Source organism: Rattus norvegicus, chromosome 15 (assembly GCF_036323735.1).
Source record: "Rattus norvegicus strain BN/NHsdMcwi chromosome 15, GRCr8, whole genome shotgun sequence".
NCBI lineage: Eukaryota > Metazoa > Chordata > Mammalia > Rodentia > Muridae > Rattus > Rattus norvegicus.
The window spans coordinates 14,878,118-14,904,661 of NC_086033.1; the positions used below are offsets into that span (position 1 = coordinate 14,878,118).

At 43.5% G+C, this 26,544-nt stretch overlaps 1 protein-coding gene and 1 pseudogene across 16 annotated transcripts in view; both read left to right on the plus strand.

Annotated features, from left to right (window-relative positions):
• The window catches only part of Hdac1-ps3 (Histone deacetylase 1, pseudogene 3), a 61,063-nt pseudogene extending 36,294 nt beyond the window's left edge, over positions 1-24,769 (plus strand).
• The window catches only part of Cadps (calcium dependent secretion activator), a 454,141-nt gene that overhangs the window by 159,040 nt on the left and 268,557 nt on the right, over positions 1-26,544 (plus strand). The window lies entirely within an intron of this gene.

Below are 26,544 nucleotides of genomic sequence, written 5' to 3' on the forward strand. Positions count from 1 at the left end.
GTGAAACCACAGTGCAAGCATGTGCACGGTGTCCGCACATACTGTTGATGTGTATGCATTGAAGGACATACGCAAAATGCCCACAAAATAAAATTGCCGTGTTCAGGATTCCTCCCACTTTTACACTTTGTCTATGCTCCAAGCTCTCTTTACCTAGTCCTATCCAGTGTACATGTAATGTGGGTCACTTGATGTGTCCCCGGAATTACGTTAAAGTATGACAAATGAGGCAAAATTTATTGATTTCAACAACATATTCCTTTCTCCAGTATACCTAAAGTATCTTCATTGCAACATATAAGCAACAGAAAAACGAGTAATTTTCTTGCGTTTTAAGTTTTGAGCCTTAAATCTGGTGTGCATTTTGTAGTCATGGTGCTGCAGGTCAAGTTGGAAGGGCCATGTTTCAAGGATTTGGTGCGCCCTCGAGTCAGACACTGCCTGATCAGTGACACTGTTCTGTCATCTATTCTGAGAGCATTCTGGTCCAATACATCTGTCAGGCTTCACTGTCAGCTTCTGCTCATTCATGCATCTACCTCGCTGCAGATGCTATCATTAGTGGGAGGAAACAGCCATAGCTCTTGCTAGTGGGTAAATACTTTCCCCCAAAACCCATGTTGAATTTTGAATCCATCTAGAGCTAATCAGGCTGAAATGATGCTAACGGGAAATATTCCTATCCCTTGGGATGGCGCTGTTCTGAAAAAAAGAAACTGGACACAGAGACAAAGTAGACTTAGAAACGGAGGTTAAAATTGGAGTAATGATTCTGTAAGCCAAAGAGCACTGAAGAATGAAGGCAATGGGTATAGAAAGCCTGGAGCTTTCTCTTCCTCAAAACTCTCAAGGCAAGCATCCCCGGCTATGCACCCCATGGTACTGCTATGGAAACTGGCAAACAACTGAAAAGGAAAAGTAGCTAGAGAGAAGTAGCTAAGGGGCAAAGGAGAAGCAGCTGCCTATGGGATAATGGTGTTCTCTGCATGAGGCAAGGAAGAGAATCCCAAGTGGCCTTGCTCCAGTTTGCCAGAGTTAGAATGTTACCCAACGGTTGAGAGTCTCTTACAAAGTGGTTCTGTGTGGAGAATGATCTAGAACAGAGATGCTTCCCATTTCATGATTTTATAAAACATGTAGCAAGCAAAAGGAAGAGAACAGGCAGCCGATACATAGAATCAGAAGATAAAGTACCACAGAGCATCAAGTCTGCTGACTGAGCATCAACTCAGGCACTGGCAAGCGTCTGGCAGAAAGCACTGGGGGAGCCAAGCTCAAGCCACCATACTGAAGTCACTGAGACAACTCCAGGGAAGACTGTCTTCCTCGTAAAAGAGATTCTGGCTTTCCATTCCTGCCAGAGGTACTTCTGTGCCATGAGATAAACAGTAGTAACCTCTGCTGGATATGGTTTACCTTTTGGCTGCTCTCCAGGGAGCAATGTTTTAGCCATCTGCTCTTTTCTGCCCTCTGCTGCAGAGTGAGGGGGCAGCCCATGCCGCAGCAGGGACTTGTGGAGAGCACTGGAAATAAACATGTTTGGAATTTAGACAAGGGCAAGGGAGCGCCTTGCTCCTGAGCCTGCTAGCAGCAAGTTTAAAGCATGGTGACGGCCATCCAAAGCAAGCCTATCATCAGGTAAAGGAGGAAGACACAGCCAAGGGAAGCGACTTTTTCCAGTTCCCACACAGAAAAAAAAAAAACTTCCCCACTTATTCACATAAATATTACCTGAGTTGTAGATTATTTATGACATGAAACCAGAATCCTAAACATCAGCAGAGCCCAGTGTTTCTGAGCTGGGTAAGCTGACGTGAGTTTTTCTTGAACTGCATTCTTCCTGTGTTAACTCCATTAGGGACATTATCGTACTTGGGGCTTTCAGAAGTGGGCCAATAAAAGCATGGAGAGGGGATGGGTCATTGCTATGTTGTGCTGACTGACCAGCAGGGAGTTTACAGCTGAAAGTTCTGGAAAAGCATGAATTTGATACTGGATCCTCCCAGGCATGCTACGATTTGATAGTACTGTATTATGCATTCATAAATTCTGAGTCCAAGAATTCAATGTTACAAGAGGCATAGGACATCTCAGAACTCCTCAGCATGTGTCATTGATAGTTTAATTTCAGTACCATCCTTATTAGTACAAAACTGAGGGTGGGCAGATGAATGGGAACCTGTCAGGCAACAGGAAGAACAACTTAGGGGTTTTGCTTAAGAGCAAAAGTAAAGAAATGGTGACTGAAGTAAACAGAAACCTAAAGGAGACCTACACCTGCCCTTCAATATCATTAAGTTATAAGCAGCCATATGAGGAATCAAATAAAAGTTATATTCACCTTAAAGGGGTGCAGCAGCTTAATGGGAATCTCACACTCCGATCTACGAGAAGAGACATGTGGGATTGTTTCAGATAGCAAGATAGAAGGTTTTTCTGAGAGCAAAGAAGGATGTTACGGGGCTGGTGTTAGGGTTCAGTGGGTAACAGGCTTTCTGTGAAAGCTCTAGGACCTGAGTTTGCCTCATCAGAACTCCTGCAAGCCTAGGGATGTGAGCATCCGTCTGCATACCTAGTGGTCCTCCAGCAAGATGGGAAGTGGAGGCAGGAAAGCCCCTAGAAGCGCATGTGCCAGCTAAACGTGGTGTATGCAGTGGTAAACAGGAAACCTCATCGCAATCAAGGTGGAAGCCATGGACTGACATTATCCTTCCTTGTCCTCACACCTCCACATGTGAACCATGGCATATAAATGCCTGCACTCTCATAACAGTGAGTACATGTGCGTGCACAAACACACACACATGCACGCACGCACATGCGCACACACACTCACAGTAAAAGAGTGACATTGTTTATACCAAGTACAAAATAAACAACTAAACATTGCATCATTTTCTAAGCAATATAATTATCTGAAATATTTTCATTCTCTCTGTCTCTTCATCTCTCTCTCTCTCTCTCTCTCTCTGTGTGTCTCACTCACTCACTGTCTGTCTGTCTGTCTCTCTCCAGGTTCTCACTAGCTGTCCTCTAACTCATAGTGATTCCTCTACAGCTACTAAAATGTATCGTGGCTTATGTATTGCCTTCTTTTCGATCCCAATGTAAACCTTAAGTAAAGAGAGTCCCAGACTGACCCATTCAATGCTATGTCCTCAATACGCTAAATCTTACTTCACATGGGATATCTGGTGCCCTGTAAAGGAAGGAAGGAAGACTGCATTTAGAACTGCGGTGGGATGACGTGGTCTCACTTAGCTAACAGCTCATTCCATTCCCAAGCGTTCACTTGAGGACATGGATTTCAGATGATAGAACCCGCAGTTCGCCGTACCTGTTTAAGATAGCAAAAGACCCAGAGTGCACTTGGCAGTTGGTGTGCCCACTGTCTCATTGGAAATCTTTATATATCTTTCAATAATGCTCAGCTGCAAGCAAGCATTTCAGCTCCTTGTGCCTTGCTCGCTTTTGTTCTTGAGGTAATGTTACATGGTCTTTGCTCATCTCCCAAAGCTGTGCCCCACTCCTGAAGGAAGCTTTAGTGAAAATCTGAGTGTTATTCATTCTGACCCTCACCCTGGGGCCTGCTGCTTCAAGATTTCTGTCTTTAAATCACCATTGATTCCACCAGAGAAAGCGCTGGCATTAGAATTCAATTTCAGCTTCCTGGCAGGACAAGCCACGTGTCAGAAGTCTCTGCGGACTGCAGCAGGATTTTATGGGAGAAGTCCCCAGCCCACACAGTCGGGAACAGGGGCGATAGTTTCCTGTATTGGAGGTCAATCACTGCCTTGAATTCACTGCAGGACTGTACTCCAGTGCTACCTAGAAAATTTTCCCTAGATTTAGTGACTTCCACAACGGCTTCCAAGTCCTTGGAGCTGTGTCTTACATTTCCAAAATTTATTAAGTAAGGTCACTTGGGTTGGAGGTATGAATCATATGCCCATAAATTTTCCGGACTCAAATCAGGATTTTCACCAATGAATTCATCTAAAGAGCGAGCCGCTTTATAGCCTGTGAAGTAAGACGTTCTTCCCTCGGCCCCACAAGTGCTTAATAATGCTTGTTCCATAATGGTCCTTATGTCTGTAAACAGATGTGTGTGAGCAGGATGCTGGCATAATCACACAGCAGTTGACAGCATGAGCTCTGAGACTAGGATGTTGTCTGCTTGTTCTCTCTGACCAGCTCTGTCACCCTGGGCAAGTGACTTCTCACCGCAGCTCAGGTTCCTTAACTAATGACCACACCTCCTACATACGGTCATTGTGATGACTGTATTGCACATGGACTATGTTGTTCAGTGTGGTAACCCCTGGTCACAGGGAGGGTAGCTGAGGCAAGTGCAATTCCTGCTTCACTAGCCATATTTCAAGTCTTTGATGACTACACATGGCTACTAGCAAACATACTAAACATTGCAATGGAATAAAATTCTTTTTCAAATGTGTTTTTATTTTTAATTATGTACTTGTGTGTGGCAGTATGTGCCTGTAAACACAGTGTGCCTGGATGACAGAAAAGGGCATTGAGTCTCCTGGACCAGGAGTTCCAGGAGTTTGTGAGCTGCTTATGTGGTTGCTGGGACTAGACTTGAGTCCTCTGTGAGAGCAGTATATAATCTGTCCTCTGTAAAAACAGTCTTAACCTCTGAGCCTTCACCAAAAGGCCTAGAGTGGGATTATACCTCCGAGGAAAACTATTACCACAAACAGATTTACAGTCACACACGGACTCCTGCATTGCCTGAATTCTTCTCTTCCCACCCCTACTACCAGTTGTTCTTGAATTGGCAATTTGTTTCCTTTGGGTGGTGTGTGTGTGTGTGTGTGTGTGTGTGTGTGTGTGTGTGTGTGTGTCTAGACATGGAAGTCAACTGCCGTTGTCATTCCTCACGAGCTTTCCACCTAGTTTTTGGAAATGAGGATCTCTCATTGACTTGTAGCTTAGCACAGGGAAAGGCTGGCTGGCCAGTGAGCCCCAAGGATCCACCCGTCTCCAGGTCTACAGTGCTGAGTGAGATTACACGCATGTGCCACCATGTCTGGCTTTTCCATGTGGGTTCTAGGGATGGGAACTCAGGTCCTCATCTTAGACAGCAAGCACTTTCCTGACTGTGGTCTCTTTAGCCCGGTGAGCTGGGAACATTCATGCTAGCTCCTCTGTGTTTTCATAGCGGCCTATCCATGCTGTACCTTGGTCTTCTCGAATTTTGACTTCTCTGAGGTAACTACTAGAACTTCCAAGCTGTACCCCGAAACCCTTTATTATTCATCCGGTGTCGGGTGTAGCCAGCACTGTGAGCCTCGTAGGACTGAGATCACATTCCAATAATGTGTGTGATTCCCATAGTCCTCAGCTTGCAATAGGCATCCAGGCGTTTGCAGGAATGAATTTTTCTATGACTCAGTTTGCACTCCTCTGCGTGTTCTCTAAAGCAGATCTGTGCCCCGAGGCAGGGTTCACGGGTGTGAGCCCGTAGGTGCTATCTGAGACCAGATGCCAGGGGATATCTTTTTCAGGCATCACTTTGCCTTTGGGTTTTCCAGGAGACTCTCCAGGGACGTCTTGGTGTTTTGTCATAGATCAACATCTGTGAGCTCATCCACAATCTTTTCTTGCCTATGCTGTGAAGTGAGGCCCTTAGCGCTCCATTACAATCGCCTAGTCCTGGGGTCTCACTCAGTATAACCACTGACAATAGTGGAAATGGAAAGTTTTTTTCCAAGCCGCACCCCCTATATCTTAGAAGAATGTGTATGCGGGTGGCTGCACTTTTCAAGATCCCTCTAGGAATTTTCTGTTGAAAATTCAATCTCAAAAACTGTGGTATACTGAGGCAGGTTCCTTGCCACTGGAGGATAGAGACTCAGAAGTGGGATCAATGCCCTTATAGACTAGAACTCCCAAGAGAAGATCTTAGGCAAACACCTCTTCCTGCCACCCTCCCCCTACCCACATAAAGAAACAGGGAGAAATTAGGACCTGCAGCTGCAAGGAGGTCCTCACCAGAACCCAACAGAATGAGAATGCTGATCCTCAACCTCCAGTCTCCAAGAACATAAGCAGTGTTTGTGTGAGCTGTGGCACTCACTGTGTTCTGTTAAAGCAGCTTCTACTGACTGACAGTATCCATGCTGCCTCTACTACTGTAGCTCTGGAGACTTAGAAATCCTCTGTTCAGTTCCCTAACTATGAACTGGGAAACATCCTCCTCACAAGTGAGATGTGCTGGAGTGCTTGACTCTGAATCCTACACTTAATGAGACCAGTGAGTCAAAGAAGAAGGTTCCCAATTCTGTCCTTAAAATACAGAAGCCATTCCTCACAGCATGGCCCAGCATTAGGGACTCACTGATCATTACAGGATACTGAGAGCTAATATTCACATGTACGGTGCTTACTGTGTACCAGACACTCTGTTCTGGCCTGCATCACTTCATCCACCTCCTCAACAATCCTACAGAGATGAGGGGAGCGGGAGAGTAGAGAAAGCAAGAACCACAGTGTTTAGTTTACTCTTTGAAGACACCAGCTGTCACCTCCGCTGAAGCATTTTGCTTCTCTGGAAACATCTATCACCAGTACCAGGTCAAGGGAAGAATGAAAGTCCATCTCTTCAAAACTTAGTAGACACATCACAGATGTAAAACATTACTGTGGTAGATCATGCTCTGAAAAAGCTCGAATGGCTTCTTTGGTTTATATGCACTTATCTAGCTTTATGGATGAAGATCATTTGGACTGGAGATAGAACTCAGGTGGGGAGCATTGCTGCACAAGTGTGAGGAAGTGAGTTTGGTCTTCAGAACCAATGAAAGAGAAGCCAGGCATGGCGGTTCAGGCTTTCAGTCTCAGGACTAGGAAAGCAGAGACGGGCAGTGATTTCCTGGGGCTCACTAGACGGACAGCTTAGCTCACTTAGTGAAAGAGCCTGGAGGATGCCTGAAGAACTGCAGCAAGACTGGCATGTATGTATACACGCACACGTTAGATGCACAGTGAGCGGATGCATTTGTATAGGCTTCAAGAAGAGGATTGGCAAGTTTTTCTGTAAGTGCTCAGTTAGCACATTGTTTACGCTTTATCATAAGGAGCATCTCCTAAATGGCCAATGCCTAGAACACGTTTCAGCTCAGGTTAATTGCAATCTTTTGGGAATGTGGTGCCAGATATCCATAGTGAATGGTCCCAGGAGATGCTGAAATGCAGTTCAGACTAATGATGCAGAGGCAATCCAGACTGGACTGCTGGCGAAGAGACATGCTACCTCTCCAGAAGGAAGAATGCATGGGATGTAAAGAAACAAGCAGGGAGAAACAAATGCTTTCATTTTTTCCAACCTGCAGCCTCCCTTAGTATCTGCAGAGTCTAGCAAAGTGAAGCAAGGGTTTCCAAAACACATAGGCAAAGCACACATTGCAGGACATGAGTGATGGATTTGCAAGTGAGCAAAGTCAAGCAAGCCTAGCTCCCTGCCCTTTGGCTGCTGCGCATCCAGATATACATTCCCATCCATTTATAATTTCCATGTAACAGGTAAGCCACTCCACTTCCACTCAAAGCAAAACTAATCTTCCTGTAAACAAAAGCATCTTCTGTTTCCTAAATAAATAAATAAATATCACAAGTTCTATCAGGTATTACATCAATGATGAAGATGTAATTCCTATAAGATTCATCACAGTCACCTCTGAGTCTTACTTATCTAGAGGGAAAACTATAAATATAACCTCTACATAATGTAATGAATTCCTCACATCTTGGAAACTAGCGGAGTTTAATTATAGGCTAGGGTGATGGTATCCAGTCCTCCCACTTTCCTCATTGATTCCTAGACCCATGAAATCTAATGCTTATGGAAAGAACGCCATACAATTGACTTATTGGAGCATCTATTGGCTCATGTTAGAGCCCAGTTAAGAATGCTGTCTTCTGACCTGCAGGATAACAGTCTCTATAAAACCTCCATCCCACCTTCAAACTAGTGTACTTTCTGGTGGTAGTAAGGCTTGAAAGGAGAACTGTAATTCTTTTTTTTTTTTATTAACTTGAGTATTTCTTATTTACATTTCGAGTGTATTCCCTTTCCCAGTTTCCGGGCAAACATCCCTCTAATCCCTCCCCCTCCCCTTCTTCCTGGGTGTTCCCCTCCCCATCCTCCCCCCATTGCCGCCCTCCCCCCAACAATCTAGAGAACTGTAATTCTTTAGCAAGGCCCATGCTGTGCTTTGTGAAAATGGTTCCTTAATAGAGGTAGTACTGTGTGGGATGCTCAGTCTACAGACCAGGTGCTTGGATTATCCCTGAAGACTGCTGCTTTCCGAAACATCATTCACTAAGAAAACATGTCCATAGTGACAATGTTTCAGTTAGGACTGCACTGCACCCTGCACCACTGAAATTAGCCTGACCCCAGGATACGGCACCATGTGAAAGACTCAGCGTGCACCTTGCTCTTGCCAGGTTAGGTACTCAGAAGTATCATGGACAGGTGAGCAATGGAGATGGGAAGTCCACATTAAACTACACATCACATCTATTCCTTTTGACCACTGCAGCATCGTACATGGATCATGGAATGGGTGCAGAGTGAGGCAGGGAAGAGGATGACTGACAGCTACAGGAGAGAAGAGTAGATGCACCTCATTCAATGACAGCCCTACTACTATGGCCCTTCATTGGACCATCAAATGAAACAGAAATGAACGAAAACGTATAAACATAATGTGGGGACAGGGATACAACTGTAAATGGAGATACAGGCAATCAAACGACAGTCACTGAGAGTGTGACTTGACCAGTGCAGTGTTTGTGCAGCAATCACAGGGACCTGAGTTTGTGTTCAGAACCCACATAAAATAGTGAGCTATAGTGGTATATACTTACTATCCCAGCACTGGAGAAGCAGAGGCAGGTAGATCTATGAAGATGACCAGCCAGTCAGCCTATCCAGACAAGCAAGTTCCAGGCCAATGAGAGAACTTGTCTTAAAAGAAATGAACTGAGTTGGTAGATGGCTCCTGGGGGAATCACACATGATGTGTGCTGTGGAATGAAGACACAAAATAACCAGGCTTGACAGAGGAACCACGGAGAGGCAATGAGATGGTTAGTGTGAGAAAATGCAATAGTGTTGGAAAGAAAATGGTCATGGAGAGTCTTGTCAAGGAAGTGGCCTTAAAGTGAGGTTCCATGTAGGAGAAGAGCCAGGACGTTAATGGGGAAAAGCTGACTATTCCTGATAAAGAGAAATCGTAGGGTCTCTCTGATACCCAAGACATTGTGTTCAAGTAGCAGGACAAAGTTAACTTCAGTGAGGAAGAGAGTGGATAGAGGTGAGTGAAGTGGTGTGCTTATCAAGAAGCCATAATTATTATAGAACCAAACGAAAAAGAGAAATGGATGCTTTTTAAGTATCAGATTGGCATAACCTCATTTATACCATAAAGGTATGAATTCTCTGAGAATTAATTTATGAATCCAATGTGTTCTTAATTTTAAAACAAAGAAACAAAATAGTCCTTGGGTGTGTGAGGAGGCTATACCAGAAACAAACATCAAACCAGGAAAACCAAATAAAATGTTACTGCAGTTGTCCTGGTGGGCAGCCAAAGTAGCCTGAACTGGAAAGGTGACCAATGAGAGGAAGGACATTGTCAGGGTGAGGTTGTAGAGGCAACATGTGTATTTGGTGAGCCAACCAGACATGGGTTTTTGCATTCCTGCTATTACCACTGGACTGGAACAATTGATAGACTTATTTCCCCTGTGCCAATTCTAACCAGATGAGGGTGGCGGGTGATTCTGAAGACGCTGAGTAGGGAAGGGAACAGAAGAGAGGAGTCAGGAACATGGCTGCTGCTATAGGATAGGGAAGCAACAGTGTTAGAGATTTTCTTCGTCTGGATCAAATCGCTCTTAAGTTTGCAGAACAGAGTCACCATGGAAATGATACCTGGTACCACATCCCCTAGTAATTCTGATCCAAAGATTTGGGATGGGGTCTGTGCATCTATATTTTTATAAGCGCTGAAGCAATTTGTCTGTTTTAAAGACCTCGGCTGAAACTTCTCATGGATATCTAATAAATTGGGAATAGAGAGAGGCTCGTCCATTAAACCTACTACTTGCTATTGTCCCAAGTTCTGGTTCAATTCTCACAACCCACATGGAGACTCACAACCATCTGTAACTCCAATTCCAGAGAGTTCAACATCCTCTTTTGGTCTTCCTTGGCATCAGGCATGAACATGGTACACAGACATCCATACAGGCAAAACACTCATACACACAAAAAAATTCTAAAATGTTCTTATAGATTGCATTGATAAATGTCTCCAATGATTCTTCTTGTGGCAAGATGTTCCAATGATAGATGTCCTGAAACCAAATGCTATGCACCTGGAGTTAAAAATCTATTTTATAAGAGAAAATGGTATCAAAAGATCACATTATCCTTGAGCCCAGTAGCATGGTACACACTTACAATCCTACTTAGGAGACCGATTCAGGAGAATTGAGAATTTGAGGATAGCCCCCAGGTACATATGGAAACCCTATATAAACAAACAAACAAATCAATCTACCAAGTTTTAATGAAGGATCATAGTCTTGAAACGGGGTTTAAGTGTGACTTTCTCTTCCCATGTGAGCATCACTCAGAGGATTAAAATACGATACCATCAACAGCCACCAAAGCCATTCTGAGCCAGCGTTTCAAAGAATGAATTTCACAGGCAATGGGAGAGGTTTAGAAAAGGTTATTGTAGAAGAAAGCTTAGAGCAGGACTTTGTAGAAGAAAGTAAAAAAAGCTCTGAAAGAACAGTCCCCAAGTGGATTGTCACAGAACCCCTTTATTGAGGGGTTAAGAAGGTTTTGATGGGCTGAGACAATGGACAGTGGGCTTGTCAATCCATCTGGCTCAACCAGATGTCCCCACAAAGAGTCTATGCACAAGGAGTCCTTCCCAGGGCTGGACTTTCAAGGACCAGTAAAGTTTCTGATTATAGCTTCCAGGCAGCTGTGTTCATTAGGAGCCTTTGGGAAATGAGAAGAAAGGTAAAAGCAACAGACACAAAGCAGGGCCACTAAATACTTCTGGTCTCTGGCCAAGACAGAACTACCAATGTAGCCAAAGGCATGCCTTCTGGCCAGTACAGAATTGTCTCTCCTCGAAGGCCCCACCCTGGCTTCCTGGCAATTTCATTTCTCCTATTCTCATCTTTGGCGGGGTAGGGAGATGGTTCAACCAGTAAAGTTTTTGTTGTGCAAACATGTGAAGCTGATTTCTGATCCCTGGTACCCACATACATCTTAGGAAGTCTGCATTGGTATCCCCAGATGGGGCACTGAGATGGGTGGATCCCTGAAGCCAGTGGGCCAGCTAATCTCAAATTGTGGGCTCTAAATTCAGTGAAGGGCCCTGTCTTAAAAATATACAGTGGAAAGCAACGAAGAAATACACCTACTTTCAACCTCCAGCCTCCAGAGACATGTACATCAGGACACACACATGCATATAAGAGGAAAAGGACATTGTTCTAGCTTTTCTGTGTGAACTGAGAACACAGAGCAGAGGCCTACTCACCACACAGTAGCCAGGAAACAGATGAGAAACTGGGGGGCGGGGACCGTGACTCTTCAGGAGTCTTGCCCAGTGACTTCCCTTCCCTCCATGAGTACCTACCCAACCATTTGACTTTGAATCACCTTCCAACAGCACCCTAGGCTGAGAGTCTGCTCGTTAAACACGGAAGCCAGAGTGTTAGCCAAAGTATTTCCAGAGCAAGTCCTGTTACTCCTGGAAGAATCTTTCTTCTCTTTCAGTAGAACTTCCCATTTGCACATAATTATGTTCACAGTACAAGTGAGGAGAATGTCCAGGCCCCGCATGCACACCTCTAGGGTTTGTTACAGATGATGAACCTACATCTTTATCCCCCAGAGTCCATGCTTTGCTTCAGAATTACTTGTGACTTTGTATATTCTGTGTGCTGGGATAAGTGTATAATGGTGTGGATCTACCATACGGGATCATATAGACTGGTTTCCCTGCCATGAAAGTACTCTGCAGTGTGTGTGTGTGTGTGTGTGTGTGTGTGTGTGTGTGTGTGTGTGTGTGTGTGTGTAATTGGAATGGATGTGTGCTAAGACACATATATAATGTAGGACGACCCCTTTCAGGAGTCAATGCTCTCCTGCTATGGTAGGTTCTTAGTAAACTCAAACTATCATGGTTGTGTAGCAAGTGGCAGGTATGTTTCTGCATTGAGTCATCTGGCCTGCCCTGAATATTATTTTATTGCTGGAGTTTTGTTTTATAGTCACCTACTGACACCTATAGACATACTGGTTGCATCCAACTTTTGACAATTAGAATAAATATCTATGATCATCTGTTGCCTGTGTTTTGTGACCACATTCTTTTTAATTCTTCTGGGGAAAGTGCCAGGGAGATGAAGGAAATCAGTGTTGATGTTTTCTTCTGTGTGCTGATCATGAATTAAGAAATTCTTTCACTAGGTAGGTATGTCTCCCTGACCTTCTCTCTCTAGGTCAGACCTCACCATTAATTTAGTTTCTGAGTTGCAGCCCTGAGATGTGTGAGCAAGGAGATTAGGGTGTACCTAGCTTAATTGGTAGGTGGAATCTCCTTTCCACAAACCAGCAGTGCAGAGAGACAGCCCGAATGTTTCTTTTTAGTTTATGCAGAGTTGGGAATGGTCCTGGGAATTGCAGAATGTTGTTTCTAAGTCAGGCATTTGCTTCTGCTGTGGACTTGGAAAATTATTTAGTGTCTTGGCTGCAGGCCTCTCTGTCCATAACAGAAACTTGCTGAGTTTTACATGAAAGAAGTATTCATTTCTGGATGGCCACAACGCTAGCCATGAAACTCCACTCTGAGCCTTGTGACACACCCATTTAACGAGCATATGCTGTCTGCCAGGCTGGGTTCCAAGCTCTAGAACTATAGTTAGAAGAAGCAAACATTGTCCAGTTGTAGAGCAAGTAAGAGGCCACATCTGAGAAGACCTTTAGAAATTATTAGTGTTATTAATACTGTTCCAAATAATTATAATCATATAGATACCTATACACCATATCACAAAATTGACCAACAATGTTTTCATTTTCTTAAACAGGTAGATAGCAATATGCACATTTGGATGACAAGCAACTATTTAATTTTAGAATTAAAAAAAATATAGATGAGGAACCGGAGCTGGGACGTACAACAGCAGGCATTGTAGGCAGCATCCACCATGCATTATCCTAATCATCCCTTCCCCATAGCTTCCGCTTACAGTACAGATTAGCTACAGAATATCCAGTTGCCTTTACCTGTCCTCTGACCTTGCTTAGCTTAGGGAAGATGGTAGAGAGTCATGTGGAGGGTGACACTTTCCCATGATTAGCATTCCACCAGGGCAAGATGGTAGCTTGGACCAATGGTTCTGTGAAAGAACAGTGCATGAAAAAGCCAGGAGAGAAAAAGAGAGAGAGAGAGCTTACCACTGCAGTGGCAGAGTGACTCAGTTGGTAAAGTGCCTGAGGACCAAGCATGCAGACCCAAGTTCCAATGCCCACATAAAAGCCAGCAGAGCAGCACAATCTGTAACCACATCTCTAGGGGAGCAGAGACAATAGGATTTCTGGAACTCAAAAGGGGCCAGACAGTCTGTCCTGATCAGTGAACTTCAGCTCCAGGAAGGCATCTTTTCTAGAGACACAGGGAGAAAGTAATTGAGAAATACACCCACATGCACATCATGCACATAGGCCTAAGAACATAGCTATGAAAAAAGCCAACTTGATATATGATGCATGAGATTTCTGTATCAAGCCCGAGTGGGTGTGTTTAAGGTCAAGGTATAGGTGATAAAATACTAGTATGTGTCTGTGAAACACCTACACATGCATGTAAAAACTGCCAAACACCAGTGGCTGAAGCAAATGACAATAATGATTTCAAGTGATTCTCTGAATTGACACCAGCATGGGACATGATGGCTGCCTATTGTCTCAGAAACTTTAGTGATTAGGATATAACACATCCATCCATCCCATTCACATGGACTGTTCTTCAGCGCTCTCTCTCTCTCTCTCTCTCTCTCTCTCTCTCTCTCTCTGCCTTTCTTCTCCCTCCCTCCCACCTCCCTTTCCCCCTCCCTTTCCCTTCCTAACTCCCTTGTGGTTTCCTCATGGCTCCTAGTTGTGGCTCTCTCTACAGTACTCACAGGAGCTGTCTCTGCGCAGCCTCTCAGCCTCATTGTCTAACATCTTAGCGATTCCCCTTGCCTTTGCCTTCTGCCTATAGAAGTACCCACTGCCCTACTTCCCCACTGCCCCACTGTCCTACTGCCTGACTTCCCTTGGCATCTTCCTACTCCCCATTTCCCTCATCTCACATTTTCAATTGCTAGGCCTCCTTTAATTTCAGACAGGGCAAAGTCACTCATCACTTTCTCGGCATATTGAGAGTCCTTCATTCTGTGCTGTACCCCGGAGAATAATAAAAACACTTGCAACGCCGGCTTCTTCCTCCATCTCAGTCACCCCACCCTCACCCGTGCACCTCAATGATGCTAGCTCTATTCAGAATTTTAGGGTTCCTCACTTTCGTACGCAGTCATCTCCTGATTTGCATCCCATATTTCTCAATCTAATGTGACATCTCGTGTTCAAATTGAGAATTCACTTGGTGTTACCACCACCCCATTTTAAAGTCTTCTCCTGTCTAAAGCAAGGGCCATGCTCTTAAATATTGTATTCACAGCAGAAATGAGTGAAGTGAGCTTGTTGTAAGAAATGTCAGCTTTGAGGCTAGAAAGATAAATCAGTGAGTACGTTCTGGCTGTGAAAGCATGAGCATGAGTTCAGATCCTCACAAACATTAAAAAAAAAAAACCGAGTATGATATCAAATGCTTAAAATGTATGTAATTATAATGTAGGAGGATCCCTGGGGCTCAGTGGCAAGCCAGTCTAGACTGTCAATGAGTCCCATGTTCAGTGGGATACCACTGACCTCCACAAATGCACATACAAGGAAACACACTTCCATCCACATGCACCCCTCACACACACACACACACACACACACACACACACACACGCACGCACACACACACACGCACACACACACACACACAGAGAGAGAGAGAGAGAGAGAGATTTACTTGTTCTGACCTGTAATACAAGAACTCACACACTTTACCGTTGCAGCTGTTGAGCTGTTGGGGACCCCAGCTCCAGGACCATCAATGACATCTTCTAGAATGCTGAGAGATGTATATGGAAAAGTTTGGTACTCTGGTCCCCAGAAGCATGAACTCCTCCCAACCAAAAGCCTTAATATTTCCTTCTGAATGCCACACTAGCGCATTGTTCCTGCAAAGTTATCTGTTGCCTTCCTTCTACCATATTCTGCTTATATTGCTTCCTACTGGTCAGAGGAACTCAACTCCCATTGCCCTCTTTGAAGTCTTACTCATCCTCCCATTTGGGGAAAGCTACATCTAGAAGCTTTTCCAGTTATTAAAAGGGCATGTATCCTGGGGAAGATGGCTCAAGAGGTTACTAACACATTAATGTGAATTGGTCGAACAGCTAGAAACAAAACTATTCTATAATGTCAAGAACACTTGTATCCGAAGGGCTATACAAACATGTTATCCAAACATGAGCTATGTTTTTATGCCCTACAACTTCTCCTCTCGTGGATGAAGGAGGGTTAACAGACTACACTTTATAAAACAATGATCCATTTATCACCTGAGGATTCATGGGCATTGCCATTTGAGTGGAGGTGTTGGCTAACACCCAATCTAGATTACTGGTCTGCTTCTCCTTCCTCAGCATAGAAATGGTTGGACATCATTATCTTAAGATGACATTCTAGTCTCTTGGCATTGTGTCTTAATTGTGTTTGCATTATGACTTTAAGATTTATTGTGTGCAATCTTTTAGATGCATATTTTTATATTAAGGGGGAAATGTTTAAGCCAACTAAGGTAATAACAGAAAACAGAGTGGTGGGATATAGGAATTCATTCCTTTCAGCTCAGGTATCACCTGGGAAAAATTAATTGCACTATTTTGCCTAGAGGAAATCTTTTTATTGCTTGGGGAAAATCAAACGTCAGCCTTCTCTTATTCAAGAGGTATTCATTGTTAGGACTAGGAGATTTTTCTACAAATAAAGATCTTGAAGGCTGTCAAACCACAGCTACTAATGAAGTAAATCAAAAGAGGCCTCATTTATCAACACTGGTGCTCTTGTTCATATTCTGGAAGGGTCCCCCATCTTACAAAACTCATCTCAAGAAAATTGCTGGCCACATCTTTTAATTTTTCCTCTTCTTTTTTTTTCCAAAATTCTCTGCAAATGCTTCTTCTGCAGATGGCAGCATGCACCACATCCCACCATTATCATCCTGGTACTCAGACATTCCAAGGGCTGTGTGATAGATTTTGTAGGTTGCTAGTGAGGATAAAAGAGTCACATGTAGCCTCCTCATCTGACACTGTCTACAATACCAGCCTGAGAAAGTCTTTTCAAACCCTGACCTGTTCTCACTTCTCAGTCGGTGATAGGGGATGGTGACAGGAACAGACATAATGGATGTTTCCAGATGGCAATAGCAAGAATAAAATGAGATTTGCTGAGAAGGGAGGCTTAGAAGAGTGGGTAGTTGGAAGATCAGACGAGTGTCAGATTTGGAAGTTGGGACCTGAATCTACGCCAACCTTCCTGTTTACAGTGGCAAAGAGTAGGGATTCTGTGACCTGAATAAAAGCAGTGATATAGAGATAGCCTCCCTCACACTCCAGCCACTTCCAGTTCATTCACTAGCTACCACAATGCCATTCGGTAGAAACTATTGAACTTCTTTTAGAGACAGTGCAATTACCTCAGCGGTTACCTGTCAACACAATGCTACCTCTATCCTACTGGGGACACTTGTCAGACGTCTAGAGCTGGTTTAGTTATTGCCACGAGACCCTAAACTTCTAATAATAAAAGCCACATATGCCACTAAACATCCTAAAAGTCCCATAGGCCTTAGAAGAAAGACATACCCTTTCCTGCGAGAAGCACTCAACCCGAGAACTGTTAAATGGCCAATGGTTTTATTAAATCCTCATCTCTCCTCATCCAAGTGTATTCTCGCCACAGAACCTTCCCGTCTTGCCAGTGCAGAGGGAATGAATAGCAAAACCACGCGTTCAATGAACAGTTGTTGAATGAATGGACAAAGGGATTACATGGGTGACTTATTTAGGATTTGTCTGTATTGTTCTGAGCCCCCAGCTCCTCTCCAGCAAATGGCTTGTTTCACTGCTGCCAGTATCATAGTGCAGGAATGCTTTCAGATAAAACAGTCTTCGACGTCCTTTACAAATTGTAAAAACTAAAATGTGTGACAATAAAAGACCTCTCACTGTAGACAGGCTAGGATGGAAATAAAAGCAAAATGTGAAGGGCAACTGAGAAGCAACAGTTAAACTCAATGATAGCAAGGAACTTCAAGGTCAATGCCTCAAAACACAACATAAACAATATTAACAGGAAGGAGTAGACATGATAATTACCTTGAGCTTTGAAAATATTCACTGCCATCCACCCTGGCATCTTGGGGTCTTAAGGGTCTCCCTTCCTGATAGTCACCTTTTCACCAATTAATGAAGAACAAGAAGAAATGCCTTAAGCTGTCAACAGTTCAGAGCATCTTCTTAGAACTCACTAAGAGGCACCGATGCAATGCCCCTGGCTGTTGGGAGAAAGTCTTTCTGCTTGATTCACTTGGCCTTTTGCTACATTTCCTTCTGTGCCAGTTTTCAACAATTCCCCTGGCAGGTCAATGCGGTCTTAACACAACTGTGAAAATGATGTGGAGGGAAGTTTCCTCCTTTACTCGGTTAAGTTTTTGAACATTGAAAATGGTTCTCTAATATCAGCCCTTTCAAACAATAGTAGCAGATGGGAGGGATTTATCACCCTCCTATGGTCCCCCTCAACCCTAATCTATGAAACCAAGGCTGCCAAGCTCTCTCCTCTGCTATAAACAAATCTGCCTGTAGCCTTGGGCCTTAGGCCATCAAGGCAGCACATTCGACGTGTATGCTCATGGGCTATTGGTACAGCTGTGGCAGCAATGTCACTTGGTAGCAGCCCACACCATCACCATCATGATAACTATGTCATTGAGACATAGCATGAGGCCTGCATCTCTTGGTCATTACTGTATAGGGAGGCATATGAGTCCAAAGGGCATGCATATACACAATGACGAAGTTTCTAGCCCTTGACAGCTTAAAGGATAGGCCTGCATGCATTCTGGGAAGCTTCCTGAGCAAAAGACTCTATCAAAGCACAGAGTGGTCACTTTGAACTCAGACTTAAGTACAAATGCGTTGTCTAGCATTTATGATGACTACCAAAACAGATCAGCCAAGGTGCTATTTGGATGCCCCTCCATAAACAGGACATCATAAACAACCTAAAAGGAAGGCTGGAAATGCCTCCTCCTTAAGCACGTGTCACTAGAAAATACAGGGATTTTATTGACCTCTGTCTGCATTCATCCCTCCTGTGCATACACACACACACACACACACACACACACACACACACACACACACACACACAGAGAGAGAGAGAGAGAGAGAGAGAGAGAGAGAGAGAGAGAGAGAGACTGACTTATATCATGATTTACAATGTATATTGACTCCAATTGTGCTAGATGCAAATAAAGCAACTTTGGATGCTCAAGAGAATGCAGTTAATCAGAAAACTCCACTTGTGTTTGATCCCTGTGTATTACCCACCCTGACCACACAGATCCTCCCCTTTTTTCTGATACTTCAGCCTTCCGGGCCAGCTCCTGCCATGCTTCCTGCTATGGTCCCTTGACACACACATCCTGACCAGGATGTTCTTCACCTCTGAGGCCGGACCAATCTATACTTTCATTCTTTCTCATTTCCAGAGCTTCTGGGCTGGATGTCTGTCTTAAAGTTTCTTAGGCTTGTTTGAGGATGAGCAACTTTCTCTTTGTAAGTTACACCAAGGTGTGTAACTACTCAATTGATGCTTGTCGTTCTGTTTCTCACTAGATTACCAACTCCGGGAGAGAAGGCCCATCAGGTCACACTCTTCACCGAGTGCACTGCCCAGCATAGCCTGTGATTAGCAAATGTTGGTTGAAAGACAAGACAGAAGGAAAGAATAAATATCTTTGGTTTACACTCTTTTAGGACATGGGTATTTTTAAATGATTTATTTATTTATCCACTTTACATCCCAACATCAGCCCCCTTCTTCTCCCACTCCCCCCTTCTTGAGAATTTTGAAATGTTAACTCATTTCCTTCTAACTCCAATGTATAACAAAATGAAGGAGTATTAACACAGACCAACTGGAAAGTCCGCAGCCTACTGACATAAGCAATCTTCAGCGATAAGTTCTAGTGTGGTAACATATTGATATGAGACATAAGATTTTTTTCAGCTATTTTCAACCATCTTGTATGAAAACAAATCTTCCCACTTCCTCTCCTCTGCCCTTCCCCCTCTTGCTCTCACGCATCTCACCTCTCCTCTCTCTCTCTCTCTCTCTCTCTCTCTCTCTCTCTCTCTCTCTCTCTCCTATGCCCCCTCCCCTCTCCCCCTGGCAAACCTTGAGATTTTTTATTTTGCTTGCTTTCCATTTGTTTTATTTAGTTTGTTTTGGTATTGGTAGGTGACTTTTGGTTTGAGGTAAGGGGAGTTTTATTGCTCTGTTTTGGTACATGCTAGGCAAGTGCTCTGTCACTGGGCTTCCTTCTCAAGGTCCTTGAGACTCTATGTCTGTAAACCACTAGCTTTCTACTTCCTTTCAAAAGTCAAGACTGCTTTCAACCATCAATTCCACACTACATAGAAAACTTCCTTCCTCCCTGTCTCCCTCTACTTGGACCAGCTTTACCTGTGTCTAAGTGTGAAGGTAGAGAATGTATGGATGTGCTGGAGGGAAGCACAGGTATCTTTATTTAATTGAGCTTGTGTCTGTGGTCTGTAATTATTTCACTCTCTTGGTTGGTACAACCATGGGTAGCAGGTTAATGTTGAATGCTCCTGAGAGGTGCATGCAGGAGTCTGTTTCCTCCCTGTCCGTAGCCTCATATGAACCTCATTACTGAGGCTCCATTGCAAAGCTTTTGCAGAGTTTACTAGACCAGCCTTGACCTTCCCAGTTAAGGATCCAGCTAGATGGCACTAGCTCAGCTCCCGTCCTCAGTAGAATGTGGCTCACTTGGAAGCCATGTGCCACTATCACAGAATATAGTGACTGTGGTGTCATAAATGCCTGATGTGACCCCTCTCTAGCATGCCCTGGCTCTCCAGTTGTCTTTGTCTTCTAGATCTGCCTTACTAGTCATAAAAGAATGATTCAGCCAGTTATCTGCAAAGTACTTGTTCAAGAAAACAGGGGGAAATGTGATGCTACACTCTCACACACATCCCAGGTTCCCTCAGTGATTCTCTTGACAGGAAAGCCTAAGGAAGCACCACAGAGAACACTGGGGAAAGCCACAGTAATCTCTTCCTCAGCTAATATGGTAGGCAGACTTTCTTCTTTCCAATTTGTCCCCCTCAGCTCCTGTCCTGTTTTCTTTTTCTGTGTTCCTAGTAAGAAAGGCCACTGGAATGGTGACTGGAGATAGCAAGGCCAAACTGGTTTTCTCATAATGATCCCAAGAAGCTGTGTATTTTCCAGTAAGGTTTGTGTGCCTCTATCTCCTGAGTATCAGGAAGAAACTATCCAGGCATGAAGTTTCAGAGTTGCCTTGGGGTAATAGGAGTTTGGCCTTTCCAGCTTTGTCCATGGAAAAACAGTATGAGAGAGAGGGAGAATGCATCATGCAAGCATAAGTAATTAATTCAATTCCTAGCACCCATGTGATAAAATAGATGCAGAGGTGCACACCTATAATTCTGGGGATAGGGAAGCCTAGCGGAAATAGTCAACCTTAGGTCAGTGAGACACCTGTCATAAGAATCAAGATGGAAGGTTCCTAAGGTGGACATTAGCACATGTATACACACAGACATATGCACATACATGAACTCCACACACATACACACAAATGCACACACTCACATGTAACATGTAGTTTTGTGTACACCACTTTGTGGTCTTGGCTGGTCACATGTGCACACCCAACCAGGAGCTATCTCAGATCCACACATAAAATATACACATTAGCCTATTTTTAATAGGCCTTTGAGCTCAATGGTTGGGCACTTCTATACCTCCTGCAGCTAATATGCCCTTACCTTCACTCCCTGCTCAACACTTCTAAATCTGCCCTCAGCTTAGTTGCTCAGTTACCTTCTGTGAAACCCATTGGTCATGCTGCCACTTCCCCTCCTGGGTATCTGGATTCTCCTCCTCTCTCCTAGCTTGTAGGAAGCTACAACAACTACCCGCCTCTTTTTTATACCCAGCCGTTAGCCCCTGGCATCTTTATTGATAAATCAAAAACCAATTGGGGTGAGGACCTTCAGCATTAGTAAACAGATTACCAATCAAAGCATCAAAACCACCACCCTACAACATACATGCGCGCGCACACACACACACACACACACACACACACGTACATACACAAATGCATACACATGTGTACACACATACACACACACACACATACACACACGAATGCACATGCATATACACTATGCTTCCATTAGTGTTTAAATCAATTTTACAAAGGAAAGACTGATATATACCTCTGAACCCTCAAAATCTCCTCCTTGTTCTCACTACAAAAACACCTGGGTTAGGAAAGAGAACCTGACTTGACTTAATAGGTTCTTCTGTAAAATGATCCCGGCAAGCTTTCATTTCAGCAAGGTTTGTGTGACTTCTCATTCAGTGAAAGGATCCTGGGAAGCAGATGTTAGAATCCAGCATCCATCTTTATCCGTGGTTATAAAATAGAGGCACTAACAAAAAAGAAGTCAACTAAAAACTAAAATTAGAATTAGATATAGGACAGCAATAAATTTCCTTTATTAGGAATGAATTGCTTTTTCAACATTTAAAAAGAACACAGAAATGAGATAGCTTGATCATGCACCTGGGTCTCTGACTCTGGCCCTGGTTTGACCTCAGTTCCCCACCGTCTTTTCTGTTTCTCTTGTTCTAATTTAGTTCTGGCTGTTGTCTCAAGATTTTCACTCAGGGATGGGTTGGTGGTGCGTGTACATCATACCTTTCCTCTGAACCCCAGCTTGGGGACCTCGGCTGTCACTGTACCTTGGTCAGAGTACTTGTGATGGAGGCTGGAGAAATGTGCTCTTGGTCAGTCTGCTTGCCTTCTCCTGGAATGGTGGGGCTTGCAGTAAGAACATGTGTGTGGCCTATTGTGGTTGGTCTACTCAGACCTCTCCCAGCAAGCACTGTTTTGCATCCCTATATCTCATACATATCAGAGAAGTCTTAAATCTGCAGTCCCACAGATGCCAATCTAGATTGTTCTTCCCTCCCTGTTGCATTCTTGAACAAGTTTTTTAACTATGAAATAAACTTTCAAATTTTCCATTCTTGTCTCTTTCTGGCCTCAAATTATTTCATCCCTCAGCTAAGCAGGTGTTAGTGGAAAGGATTTTATATATGGAGGGTTAACACTGTGGAACTAACCCTGTTGGTCTACAACTTACCCTTTCTCACCATATACAAATGTCACCAGGGCAATGGACCTCTTGCTTCTTGAGGTCAGCATGTGCAGCTAGGCCTTTTGGTGCTACACTACTGACATTTTGGACTGGCTAATGCCTTGTTGTAAGGGTCTGGCCTGGGAATTATAGGATGTTGAACAGAATGCTTGGCCTTTATCACAAGAAGTGTGTTAGCACTCTGTCCCTCAACTGTGACACTTAACACTTCTCCAGACTGCCATGGAATCCCTGGACTGGGGTGTGGGAAATTGTATCCCTTCCCAATTCAGTGAAAACTATTGACATATGCAGATTGCAGATTTTTATGTGAGAAATCCCACTCTTCATTGGTATCAATTTCAAACCTTGAACTGAGAAAATATCTGTCAGCAAAATGTTTGCTGTCCAAGCCTGACAACCTAAGCTTGATTTCCAGAACTACATTTTTAAAAAGCCAGGTTCAGAGGTACATGCTTAGAATCCAGTTTCTCAGGAGGGAAAACAGCAGATACCAGGAACATGCTAGGCAGACACCCTGGTCTTCTTTGTGAACTGCAGGCCAGTGTGAAGCCCTGTCTAAATACATACATGCATACATACATACATACATACATGCAAACATACATGCAAACATACATGCAAACATACATGCAAACATACATACATACATACATACATACATACATACATACATACAAACATACCAAGGAGCTAGAAAAGTGAGGTTGTTCTCTGGCCTCTGTGTACATGTGTATACACATACATACACATATATACACACACATACAAATTTAAGGATTTCTTTCTGTATCAGATGTGTAGGCAGGAAGACTGATCAGGAAAATATGATGTGCTCTTGTGAATTGTGACAACTACTGTCATGGCTTGTGTTGATGCCTGCCTCTGAATTCCTGCAGCTCTGCTGTTCTGATAAGAATTTGAATGTTAACCATGAGCTGAATCACTCCTGAGCATTTTCAGAGGGAGGTAATCCCAATCCATGTCACTCTCCAGTGTTGACCAGGAAGAAACGCCAGTGTGTGTGTTGATTTAGAGATTAATTATTGATGATAGGGAACCTCATTAATTTTTTAGGCTTTTCCCCTTTGGGTACATGTCTGACTCCCTATAGAGAGCATAAGATTCCTTCCAGCCATTCTGCATCAAAGCCACTGGCTGTCACCCAGGGAGTTATCTTGTTCTGTGCAGGCTGGCAGCGTATATTGACTCTCAAGTTTTTAATCAGGCATTTTCCGACTCAGCGGCACATGTCAAGCTGTGGGGACAGAATCCATTAGACACTGAGTGAAATCAGCAAGGATTTTGTGTCATTGTGATATGATATCTCTATGGTAGAATTTCCCAATAAGAAATTAAGGAAGTGTACATTCTGGAGATAGATGAGCAAAATGCCTGCAGGATTCAAAAAGGGGAACAGCACCAACAAGAATACTTTCAGCATCTGGAAGAATTTGTGTATCAATTGAAGTATCTCGGTTTCCTCCACCAGTCTTATATGTTAGCAAATGCAATCAATACATAACTGTCTCAATTAGCCTTAATTAGTATACTTGTCAATAATGAGCATTATGTTTAATGATAAGAACACAGAGGGAGAGCCGGGAGGTAGCCCACTTGGTAAATAAAGTGTTTGGTGGGTAAACATGAGGACCTGAATTTGGATTGCTAGCACCCTTGAACATGTCCTGCAAGCCTAGTCATGGGAAGGTAGAAAGAGGAGAATCCCTAGAGCTCACTGGCCAGCAAGTCTTTTCCAGTTGGTGAATTCAAGATTCAGCGAGAGACCCTGCCTCAAAAGGTAAGATGGAGGACAGGGGATACAACCCTCATACTTCTCGCCTAAACACACACACACACACACACACACACACACGCACGCACGCACACACACACGCACACACACACACGCACACACACACACGCACACACACACGTGTATTCACACAGGAACACATACACACATATGTGCCTTCACACAGGGAAATGCATACACACAGAGAAAGAGAGACAAAGACAGAAAGAGACAGACAGAGACAGGAAGGAACAGAAGAAGCACAGAGGGCAATTTTTCAATTAAATAAAATCATACAAGCCAGTTTAAAGTAGTGAGAGTTCCTTGTTACACTGAGGCCAACCAGCAAATGCAGATGGGGCCTCTACTGTATCTTAGGCATGCACTGAGCTGGACACATGAATTGGGCTTGGGCTTTGCTTCATGCTGAAAGCCTTTCTCAATAACATGTTTTCTCCCCCACTTTCCTAACTTAGGATACAGCAAGGATCTTGCTGCAAGACATCATTCTAAAAATCAATCCTATTGCATGAAAGAACAGGGCCTTGACCTGGTGTGTGTGTGTGTGTGTGTGTGTGTGTGTGTGTGTGTGTGTGTGTGTGTGTGTTTGGATAACTTTTTAAAAACTTACTCACAGATGTGAATTTGCCTTCCTTGTACACGTGAAATCTTTTTTGTAACGATACTTAATGGGGCCCATGAATACTTTTATCCCATTCCAAATGTTAACAGTATTGTGGAGGAGAAAGAGAGGAAGAATTCACTACTGAAACTGCAAAGCCTTGTCTCTGCAAGAGTTTAGAAAAGCATTCTCCTAGCTGAGAAAATTCAACTTGGAGCATTTTACAGACGTGAAGCTTTGACAAATGAGCTGTCTGATCCTAAACTGGTTTCAAACAGAAATAGTCTGGGGTCTGCACTCCAAATGAAACATCAAGGGATGGGAAGCCATCTGATTTACAAGTGGTCAATCACTCAACTGTTTCTCAGCCCAGACACTTTACAGATCCATTAGGAAGAAATAAGGTTGTCAGACCCTAGGGCCATCTTGAATTGAACTTCCACAATGCCAGGTGTGTGCAGTTCAGTCGATAGTGTTTTAATTTACACAGGTTAGATTACTACTTGCCACAGGTTTCTCTCTCAGGAATGGCTTCTACTGTCTTCAGATCGTCTCCTCTAAGCCCAGTCCTACTTGCAACTCATGGTGCAAGTTTACTTATTTGATAACGTGTTCGCCTGAGTTTGAGTGGACATAAAATAGTATAAATAAAGTCTGTATCTTAAAATTCTTTAACTTGTATAGACTTTGACAAGTGGTTTTCTTGCAGAGGAGACTGCAATGCTTATGAAATAATACACATGTTCCCTTACACTGTTCAGCTCCTTTTGCAGGAAGATCAAGGTCACATGATTGTTTTATGTTAGACCATTTATAGATTCTCCTTGTCCCTTTTTTTCTGAACCTAGATGCCACATGGTGACGTAACCAAGGTATAAAGTGAGGTACTCACCTGAGAGAGTGTTCTGTAAGCAGGAGTTGACAGGTAGAAGTAAGAAATGAGGGTCCATGTTAAACCACTAAGAGCTCAGGTTGAATGTCCGTAGGAGTGAGTTACCCACTGCTTGTCAGCTCTTTGTGCTCTGACTTCACCCTCCCTCAGTGTGTGCTGAGGTGCTCAGTGCAACCTTGACGACCGGTGCTTATGACAAATGTGGCATTTTTGACTCCATTAAAACTTCAAAATCTTCCACCCTGTTGAATGTGGCAAGACTGTTGACTTATTCTAACAAACAAGAACTGTCACCTATGTCCGAATAAATGTGTTCCTTGTGACTTTAATGACACACGGCATTATAATCAGTAAGTGTTTTAACAAACATTGATAATCCACTTGGGAGGGATTCGTCATTCGTCTTCCATCTAGAAGAGAGCTTGGGACCTTGCTTGTTCATGTTATCTCCTCCTCCTTTACCCAGATACTTAAAAAAAGGGTGTGTGTGTGTGTGTGTGT